The sequence below is a fragment of the Artibeus jamaicensis genome, unplaced genomic scaffold (assembly GCF_021234435.1).
Source record: "Artibeus jamaicensis isolate MK-2021 breed Jamaican fruit bat unplaced genomic scaffold, CSHL_Jam_final contig_518, whole genome shotgun sequence".
NCBI lineage: Eukaryota > Metazoa > Chordata > Mammalia > Chiroptera > Phyllostomidae > Artibeus > Artibeus jamaicensis.
Window position 1 is genome coordinate 4,651,983 of NW_026521870.1, and position 9,783 is coordinate 4,661,765.

At 43.2% G+C, this 9,783-nt stretch overlaps 1 pseudogene; it reads right to left on the bottom strand.

Annotated features, from left to right (window-relative positions):
• Nucleotides 1-8,767: 8,767 nt before the first annotated feature.
• LOC119040344 (uncharacterized) lies at nucleotides 8,768-8,893 on the bottom strand (annotated as a pseudogene).
• Nucleotides 8,894-9,783: the final 890 nt, after the last annotated feature.

The window sequence follows — 9,783 nt, forward strand, 5'->3', positions numbered from 1 at the left end:
ATGTGGTATTTGATAGTGTTCAGGGTGTTACAGCATAATATATCCTGCGAAATAATTCTCACTTTCTGCCTGACAATACAGAGGGTGTTTGTGTGTGTGTGTGTGTGTGTGTGTGTGTGTACACCACTGGTAGGTTTCTAAAGTATTTAAAAGTGTTTCCTGAATTGGCAAATAATACTGCTTCCCAACATATGGATGCATAGTCTGTACTAAAAACTACAATGTGATTCCTGGTTGAGATACATCATTAGCTAATACATGAGATTATAGATAGAAAGATAGATAGATAGAAAGATAGATAGATAGATAGATAGATAGATAGATAGATAGATAGATAGATGATAGATAGATAGATAACAGCTAGATGGATGGATACATGGTAGATGGAGGGATACATGATAGATAGATAGATGCTAAATGCATAGAAGAATGGGTAGATAGATGCATTAGAAGAGCTTTAGATATATCAGGGTCACCATCATTTTACAAGGAGGAAGGTGGTGATTTGAGATATTTCAGATAGGCACAAATCTAAGTGTTAAGAAATGTGAATTCTGAGTTTTTTTCTCCCTGACTCCCTATGTGTCTTTTCTCAGGGCCTCAGTTTTCTATTAGTGAATTTATTTATTTGGGATGTTCTAAAGAGGTTTAAGAAATCATATGAATTTATATATATTAATGCATCCATTTTATCACAAAAGTACAATTTTATGAAATCAGGAAAGAGCTCTTCACTGTGTAAGGCGAGGACACACCCCTCAGAAATGGGGGAGGAGTGTGAGCCACACACGTGTGACTGGACACTTTGGCCCCTTGCTAAGCATGACGGCTGAAAGAGGGGAAAAGGCAAATATGGCTGACGCTGGCCTCATCAGTTGGAAGCCTGGATGCTCCCACTGGCTTTCAGCATGTGTGAGATTCTGGGAGAGAACTTTTGAAATGGAACATGGCTGAAAGCAAAAAGACAACTGGTCCTTTTTTAAATATGTTTTATTGATTATGCTATTATGCTTGTCCCATTCCCCTCCCTTTATTTCCCTTTGCCCTGTGCACCCCTCCCACCCACATTCCCCCACTTTAGTTCATGTCCATAGGTGATATATACAAGTTCTTTGACTTCTACATTTCCTATACATTTTCTATACTCCCCCTGTCTATCTTCTGCTCACCATTTATGCTACTTATTCTCTGTACCTTTTCCCCCTTTCTCTCCACCCACTCCCCTGCCACTAACCCTTCATGTGATCTCCATTTCTGTAATTGTTTCTGTTCTAGTTGTTTGCTTAGTTTTTTTTTTTGGTTCAGTTATTGATAGTTGTGAGTTCTGTTGTCATTTTACTGTTCATATTTTTTTATCTTCTTTTTCTTAGATAAGTCCCTTTAACATTTCATATGTTAAGAGCTTAGCGATGATGAACTCCTTTAACTGACTTTATCTGGGGAGCACTTTATCTGCCCTTCCAATCTAAATGATAGCTTTGCTGGTTAGAGTAATCTTGGATGTAGGTCCTTGCCTTTCAGGACTTCAAATACTTCTTTCCAGCCCTTTCTTGCCTGCAAGCTTTATTTTGAAAAAGTAGCTGACAGTCTTATGGGAACTCCTATGTAGGTAATTGTCTCCTTTTCTCTTGCAGCTTTTAAGATTCTCTCTTTATCTTTAACCTTGGGTAATGTAATTATGATGTGCCTTGGCGTGTGCTTCCTTGGGTCCAACTTTTTTGGGACTCTGAGCTTCCTGGACTTCCTGAAAGTCTGTTTGTTTTGCCAGATTAGGGAAGTTCTCCTTCATTATGTTTTCAAATAAGTTTTCAATTTCTAGCTCTCTCTCTTCTCCTTCTGGTACCCCTATGATCCAGATGTCGGAACATTTAAAAATGTCCTGACTCCTAAGCCTCACCTCATTTTTTTGAATTCTTGTCTCTTTCATTCCACTCTGTTTGAATGTTTCTTTCTTCTTTCTGGTCCACACCAGTGACTTCAATCCCAGTTTCCTTCTTATCCCTATTGGTTTCCTGTACATTTCCCTTTATTTCACTTAGCATATCCTTCATTTTTTCAACCAGTTTGTGACCATATTCAACCATTTCCGTGAGCATCCTGATTATCAGTGTTTTGAGCTCTGCATCTGATAGGTTGGCTATCTCTTTGTCACTTAGTTGTATTTTTTCTGAAGCTTTGATCTGTTCTTTCATTTGGGCCACTTTTTTTGTCTTGGCACACCTGTTATGTAGTAAGTGTTGGCCAGAGCGGAGCAACCCATGTCACTGCATTGTGACACTGTGTAGGGGGGAGGGGTCTGAGAAGGAACAGTGGCACTTGCTCAGCTCTCTGCCAGTTTTTTATCACTTCCCAGGCTACCCACGATCAAATTGCACTCTTCTGGTGCTGATTCCTGGGTGGGTGGGCTTGTGTATGTTCTAGGACTCTGTTGGTCTCTCCAATGAACTTTCCTGTGAGGCTGGGTGTTTCTCTCCCTGCTGCATCAACTCCCACTGGTGTTTTCAATCAGAGGTTTGAGGTTTTATTTTCCCCAAACTTGAACTCTGGGTTGCATGGTCTGTCTTGCTCCCCAATTGTTCCTCCTGGTTTATCTGCACATGAATGTGGGACCACCCAGTCTGCAATCCACCGGCACGCTGGGTCCTCAGGCCACTTCCTTTCCTTAAATTCTCTCCACCCAGCTGCCTGTCTCTGCCCCTCCTACTGGTCTGGATGAATATTTCTTTTTTAACTCCTTGGCTGTCAGACTTCCATACAGTTTGATTTTCTGTCAGTTCTGGTTGTTTTTTGTTTTTAAATTGTTGTTGTCCCTCTTTTGGTTGTGAGAGGAGGCACACTGTGTCTACCTATGCCTCCATCCTGGCCAGAAGTCCTGACAACTGGTTCTTTCCCCTCCCCCAAGTGGGGGCTGTGTTAATGGTCACCAGTAGGCCTGCCAACAGTGGCCAGTGTGAGCCTGTGAGCACAGGCCTGGAAGCACAGACTGCAAGGATGCCTGAAGCTGGGCAGTAACTGGAGACCAGCTAAGCCACCTACATTTATGATACCTTTGGATAGGAGAAGAGATTCCTGATGTAACCTTGAACTGAGCTGGCAGAGGGTGAAAGGGTGATTTTTCTTTGGGTATTTTAGGGGAACAGGCTTTGAGGCAGAAATTTCCCATTCTTTCCAAAGACCTTGGTGATAATAGTCAGCACTGTGAACAGATTTTTGTTATTGTGCTATTTTTAGTTCTTGAAACATATGTAGTAGTTGTAATGACAAACATTTTGATAGCTATTCTTGATGTAATGGTCTGACATTTTTTTTCCCTCTTACTCTTATAACCCAGATATTTTAGGCAGAAACTTGCCATTAGATAAAAGATTCCTTTCTTTTCCTCTGAACTCTGTCTTTGGAGATTTGCTTGGTAAGTAACAGGTGGTAGGGCTCCCCCTTCTGGTTGGGTTTGGTAACAGAAAATGGCAACTTGGGACCATTTTCTTGGTTCCACTGGGACCCTAGCTGCTCATGTCAGGTTGGCTCCCTGAGGAGTGGGACGGTGGGTTTTCCCAGTTGCTAGGAAATCTTTTGTATGCCCACTGGAGGCATTGGCTGCTTAAATATGCCTGGCAGGTGGAAAGGAAATGGGTCTGGGAAAGGAATAGACTTTAAGAAGAAGGAAAGATCACCTGAGTTTGGGGGCTGTGAACTGGGTCTGGATGAAGATTAGCTAAGCTTTGAGCAGGCAATTGCTTGGGGTCACAATCTGCAGCATTGGTTGGCAGAAGGTAGGACCCCAAAACCTACCTGATGGAGTTGTGGGTTCAAATTTTGCTTACATGTTCACAGGTTGCCTGCATTCTTGCAGGCACAGCTTTAGGCCTACGTGTTTGGGCCAACAAGACTGTCCTGTGTTGGCTCCTGGAGGGTGCCCACTGGGTGAATTTTAGTGGATTGCAGCATGTACTGCTACTACGCAATATCCATGGAGGTTCTGGTTTATTAGTATTATACTGAGTGACCTTTGTATGTTTGGGATTGTGGGGAAAGCTGGCCCATAGACGGTTCCCTAGATTACTGTACCATCATACACCTGGAACAGTATTGCCAATAGTTTATCCATTCTTATGGGTAAAATTCATTATGTCAAGGCATTTGTGTCGTTGTATAACAGGGTTTCACCCGAGACAGAGGTCCACTTGATGGTGCAGAGAAGGGAAGGGGCCTTGAAAGCTCTTCCTGATAATAAAACATGGGAAGAAATGGAGAATGAGGAGATAAACCTCATTAATGCCCTGAACACTGGGCACTCAGGGTTGGTGGCAGAAGGAGCTCCTTCACCACCACCCCTTCCTCTAGCTCCTCCTGGAATAGGGCCCCCAGAGCCTATGGCCCCACCCCTGTATTACAAGAGGCAGGTCTCCTCCCTGAAAACCCATCAGGGCACTGAATTTGGCCATGTAGCCAGCCTATCTGGGGCAAGGCAGTTTCCTTTGAGGCAGCATCCCACAGATGAAGTAAACAGAAAGTACAGCCCACTGGCTACCATTGGGCCCATGCTCCACTTCTGACTTACTGAATTGGAAAAATTCCAACCCCTTGTATAAGGAGGATCCCCAGAGAATGACAAATGTTATCACCAATGTTTTTGCCACTCATCATCCAAACAGTGCAGAGGTACAGGCTCCCCTCAACATCTTGTTAACCACAGATGAGAGACAGCTGGTTATAAATAGGGCTAATGAGGAGGCCCAACATCTCCACAAAGAGAATTCTGATGGGATCCTCAACCCAGCTGGGGCAAGTCCCTTGACAGAGCCTAACTGGAACCCAAATGGTGGGGGTCTAGCCTTCCTGGAACATTACAGAAAGTGTACACTGGAAGCGCTTAAGAAAGGGGTGCCCAAGCAAAAGAGCCTGAATATAATACTGGCTGTTCGACAGAGACCAGATGAGGACCCTTCTGAATTTTTGAAGAGGATCTATCAGGCCCATAGGAAGCATAGGCACCAGATGCTGACCCACAGGCCCCAGAGAATGTGGGGATGGTGAACCTGACTTTTATTGGGCAAAGTGCCTTGGCTATTAGAAGGAAGCTGCAGAAGTTAGGTGGGACATTGGGAATGAATCCCTCTCAGCTGGTAGACTAAGCCTTAAAAGGTTACAATGCCTGGAAAGCAAGGGAGGTAAAGCAGGCCATATTGTTCTTAGGAAGAGGGTGGTGAGCCTGGAAGAAGAGGAGAGATCCTAAAGGGAAAAAAGAGGCCCACTAGGTGCCAATCAATGTGCCCATTGCCAGCAGGAGGGCCATTGGAGAAGGGAGTGTCTGACACTCAAAAGGGAAAGTATAGATGAAAAATGTCACCAAGAAATGCTAAAAAGACAAGGGGGTTCAGGTGATGAATGAGGAGGCCCAGGGGCTCCCTTGCACTTCTCCCAACTTACTACTATTTCCCTGCAGGAGCTCTGGGTAACAGTTGGTGGTAGAGAACAAACCAATTTATTTCCTTGTAGATATGGGAGCTGCATATTCAATGTTGAATACAAAGTTAACTAAGGAAAGTTTGGCTGCAGTAACGGTTACTGGAGTGACTGGGCAATTATAAAAGTAGGTATTCCTTTAACCCCTAGAATGCCAGCTTGGGGATCAGAGAATTATACACAGATTTCTCTACAAGCCAGGTTGTCCCATTCCATTTCTGGGCTGAGACTTACTTTGACTGCTGACAGGCAGCCAGAGGGCCAGCACACTTGGGGGACTTTGATACCCTGTTTGGACTTGTCAAAGTTTAGACCCCATTATACTGAATGAGATGAGGAATGGGCCTGTGAGTGGGGATTTACTAATACTATCTCAATTCCATATTGAAGATTGACACCCATATTATGATCTGACTCCCTGAGACTCTAGTATAATCCATCCTTTAACACCTACATAAAGGGACCCACATGGAAGGGATGCTTTGATGGACCTCCTCAGACCACATTTGAAGGGCTCTCATTTGCAAAGGACCACTCAGAGGACCACCCAAGCCTATCAGATATGTGCCTAAAACAATCCTAAGATAGAAAGTGCCCCAACGCACAGGGGAGTATAGTATAAAGGGTTATGCCTATTTGAGGACTGGGAAGTGGATTTTATACAAACGCCTAAAACCAAATGGAATTTCAAATTTATATTAGTTTTTGTGGACACTTTCCAGATGGGTAGAGGCACCCCCGCTCTGCACTGCAAACGGAGAAAGTAGCTGATATAACAAAACTTTTACTTAAAGAAGTGATTCCTAGATTTGGATTTTCTTAAAGCATTCAGAGTGACAATGGACAACTATTCACATCTTGGAGACTTCAATTTATGGGAAGGACTGAGAAAATGAATCCTACAATAAAAAAAACCCTGGCAAAAATATGCCAGGAAACACATTTGAAATGTGACCAGGCACTCCCCATTGCTTTGCTCTGAATTACAGTGGCACCTGGAAGTGGGCTTGAGTTAAGCCATTTTGAAATACTTTACGGGAGACTCTTCTAAATCTCTGTTTTAGGAATGCCCCCTTTAGATTTGGAGCAGGGGTCAAAAAAGTTAACAATATGTGCAACAGTTAGGGCAACAGTAACCATTTTGTATGGTTGCTCATTCCAAGTTCCTCTATCCATGGGGCACTCCCCTGCACCCATTCCAGCTGGGCTACCAAGTCTTACTAAAGACTTGGAAGACCCAAGGCCCTGAACAGCAGCTAACTGGACAATGCACTGGTCCCTATGACATCCTACCGACAATGTACTCTTATCTAAAGCTCATGAAAATTAACCTTTGGACCCACCACACACGGGTAAAACAGGCACCCCTTGAGGAGGGTTGGAACACTGCTGCTGTGGCTGATGCTGAAAAGTACAGCTGCATCTGAATCTCAGAAGATTTGAAATTTCTCCTTCAGAAGAAGACAGTGCCTTCCAAAGCAAAGTGACAACGTATCTTTACTTTATTTATGCGTTTAAAAATCTAGGGACTAATAGCTGCCTAATATTGAGTTAGGGTATGGGCCTTCCCATTGTAAAAAGTACAAGAATATTGAAAGAGAGTTGTGTTTATTTCTGAATGAGTATAGAAAGTTGTGAAAATTTTAAACTTGAAGAGAAACCTCAATTCTCGGTTATAGTTATTTTTTACTTACTTTCTGATCTTGGGGGAACTTGCTATTTTGTGTACCTTGAAATCCTCTGTCTCTGCCATTAGACCAGTGGGTGAGAGAATGCCTCTGCTACCTGGACCTAGGCAAGGTCATCTGGTTCTGGTGAGAGTCCAGCTGAGGTGGGATAATGTGTCTGCCATCTGGGCTTCATGCCATCTGGACCTTGTAAAGGTCACTTATGGTATCAGTTGGAGCAAGAGAATGTCTTTGCCATCTGGGCATTGTGCCATTTGGACCTAGAAGAGGTCATCTCTGTGACCCATTAGTAAGACCTGTTGGTGTCAGACAAGGTCCTAAAGCTAGTTCAAGTTCACCTCCCCACTTTTTTACTTTCTGCTTCTTTGTTTTGAAAAGAAATTGAGGTTTAAAGCATAGAGAGGAAATTTTGGCAGATACTGGAAGGACAAGGATTTTCCTTTTTGTTTTGGATTTTCTCCATGCCTGAACTCTCTGTGATAATAAGGGTAATTTTATGCCGAGAAGTCAGATTTCAAGGGAAATCACAATGCTCAATTGTGAATGTTGGAATTTAGTGCAACTAACTTTCCTCAAAATATTTTTTCACTTAGAAGTTTAACTAGTTTACATGAAGGATTTGTCAAATTGTCATTGCTCGAGACCATCCCAGTAAAGGCCTTGCAGCTGAACATCTTTCCTACTTGAGAAGCTCACCTGCATTGCTGCTTCCTGACTCAACAATTTGATTAGACTAGATGGCTGAATTGGTGAAGTATGGGGCAGTCTATCAGCTTCCTTTTGAAAACTGGTCATGATTTCTGCCTACTGGTTTGGACAGAAAAGGTCAAGAAGTATTCAAAGGGGTGAATTGAAGCAACCCCCACTTTTCTTATTTAGTAGTTGTGTTTTTGATTGTGCCCTCTAACCCTTTTGTCAAATTTGTCACCTCCAGAACACAAGATTGCCAGCCTGTACAGCAATGCTATCCTTTGGACATCATGCACACCACTTTCCAGGAACAACCAATCAACCAGGAACTTGCATGATCCTTCTCCATTGCAAGTCCACACCAGAACCCCTTTTTTTAGGGACTTCTGGACCAGAGAATAGGTACAACTATGTCCTTAGCAGGACGTAGTTTCAGAAGAATGAGAGCTTTGTCCATTTGCCCTTGTAAGATTACAAGTATCCAGAGTATTAAAAAAAGGTAATTGTAATGAAGGGACATAAAAGCCCTGGTTATAAGGGTGATTAAGGGATTTAGAACTACAGGGAACTTAGGGGTAACTACATCAGCATGAAAACAGACATAGAAACCATGAATAAGAAGTGGTTGGAAATGAAGAATACATTAGAAGGAATTAAAAGAAGGCTAGATGAAGCAGAGGGTTGAATTAGTTATTTGAAAGACAAGGTAGAAGCAAACACTTAGAGCCACAAAAAGAAAAAGAGACTTAAAAAGAATGAAGACGGCTTAAGGGAACTTTGAAACAACATGAAACATAACAATATCTGCATCATAAAGATACCAGCAGGAGAAGGTGAGCAAGAGATAGAAAATCTGTTTGAAGAAATAATGACAAAAAACTTTCCTAACCTGTTGAAGGAAAATGTCACAAAAGTTCAGGAAGCACAAAGAGTCCCAATTAGAGGAACCCAAAAAGACCCACACCAAGATACATCATGATTAAAGTGACAAAGTTTTTAAATGATAAGAACAGATACTACACTTGATCTTAGCCAAAAGGCCAAGAAGCAGACTTCTAGCCGAGATGGAGGAGTAGGTAGGAACACTGTATCTCCTTGCACAACCAAGTTTATGGACAACAAAGATGTAGAAACCAGAATGCAACCAGAAAAGAGAGAAAATTAAACTGTACCAAAGTCTGACAACAACAAACAATTCATCCAGAATGGTAAGAGGGGTAGAGTCAATGGCCAACAGGAGAGAGGTCCCAGCAGGAAAAAGTGGCCAGACCGATTCAGGCACACAGGCAGCTGTTGGCAGATTCCAGGTGTGGGGTGGCAACCAGCAGACCCAGTGAGGGCGCAAGGTTGCGGTAGGATGACTGAGGTCACACATTTACGTGCAGATAAACCAGACAAAGGAGCAAGCAGTGAGACAGACCATGCAAGTAAGGGTCCCAGCACTGGGAAATAAAGCCTAAAAGCACCAATTGGAAAAACTTTCAGGGGTTGAGGTGCCCGGAGAGGCTTCCAGGCTCACAGAGAGTTCACTGGAGAGACCCACAGGGTCCTAGAACATACACGAGCCCACCCACCCAGGAACCAGCACTAGAAGGGCTCAATTTGCTTGCAGAAAGTGGCAGAGGGGACTGAAATCCAAGAGAGAGGAGAAAAACACCATTGCTCCTCTCTGACCCTGTCCCCACATACAGCGTCACAACCCACTGACCTGGGCTGCTCTGCCCTGGTGAACACGTAGGCTCTGCCCCTCATACATAACAGGCACAAACAGACAAAAACATGGCTCAAGAAAAACAGCTCAAATCCCCAGAGCCAATACTTAGAAGTGACCAAGAGATAGCCAACCTATCTGATACACTGTTCAAAACACTGGTGATCAGGATGCTCAGAGAACTGGTTGATTTTAGTCACAAATTAGATTAACAAATGAAGGCTAAATTAA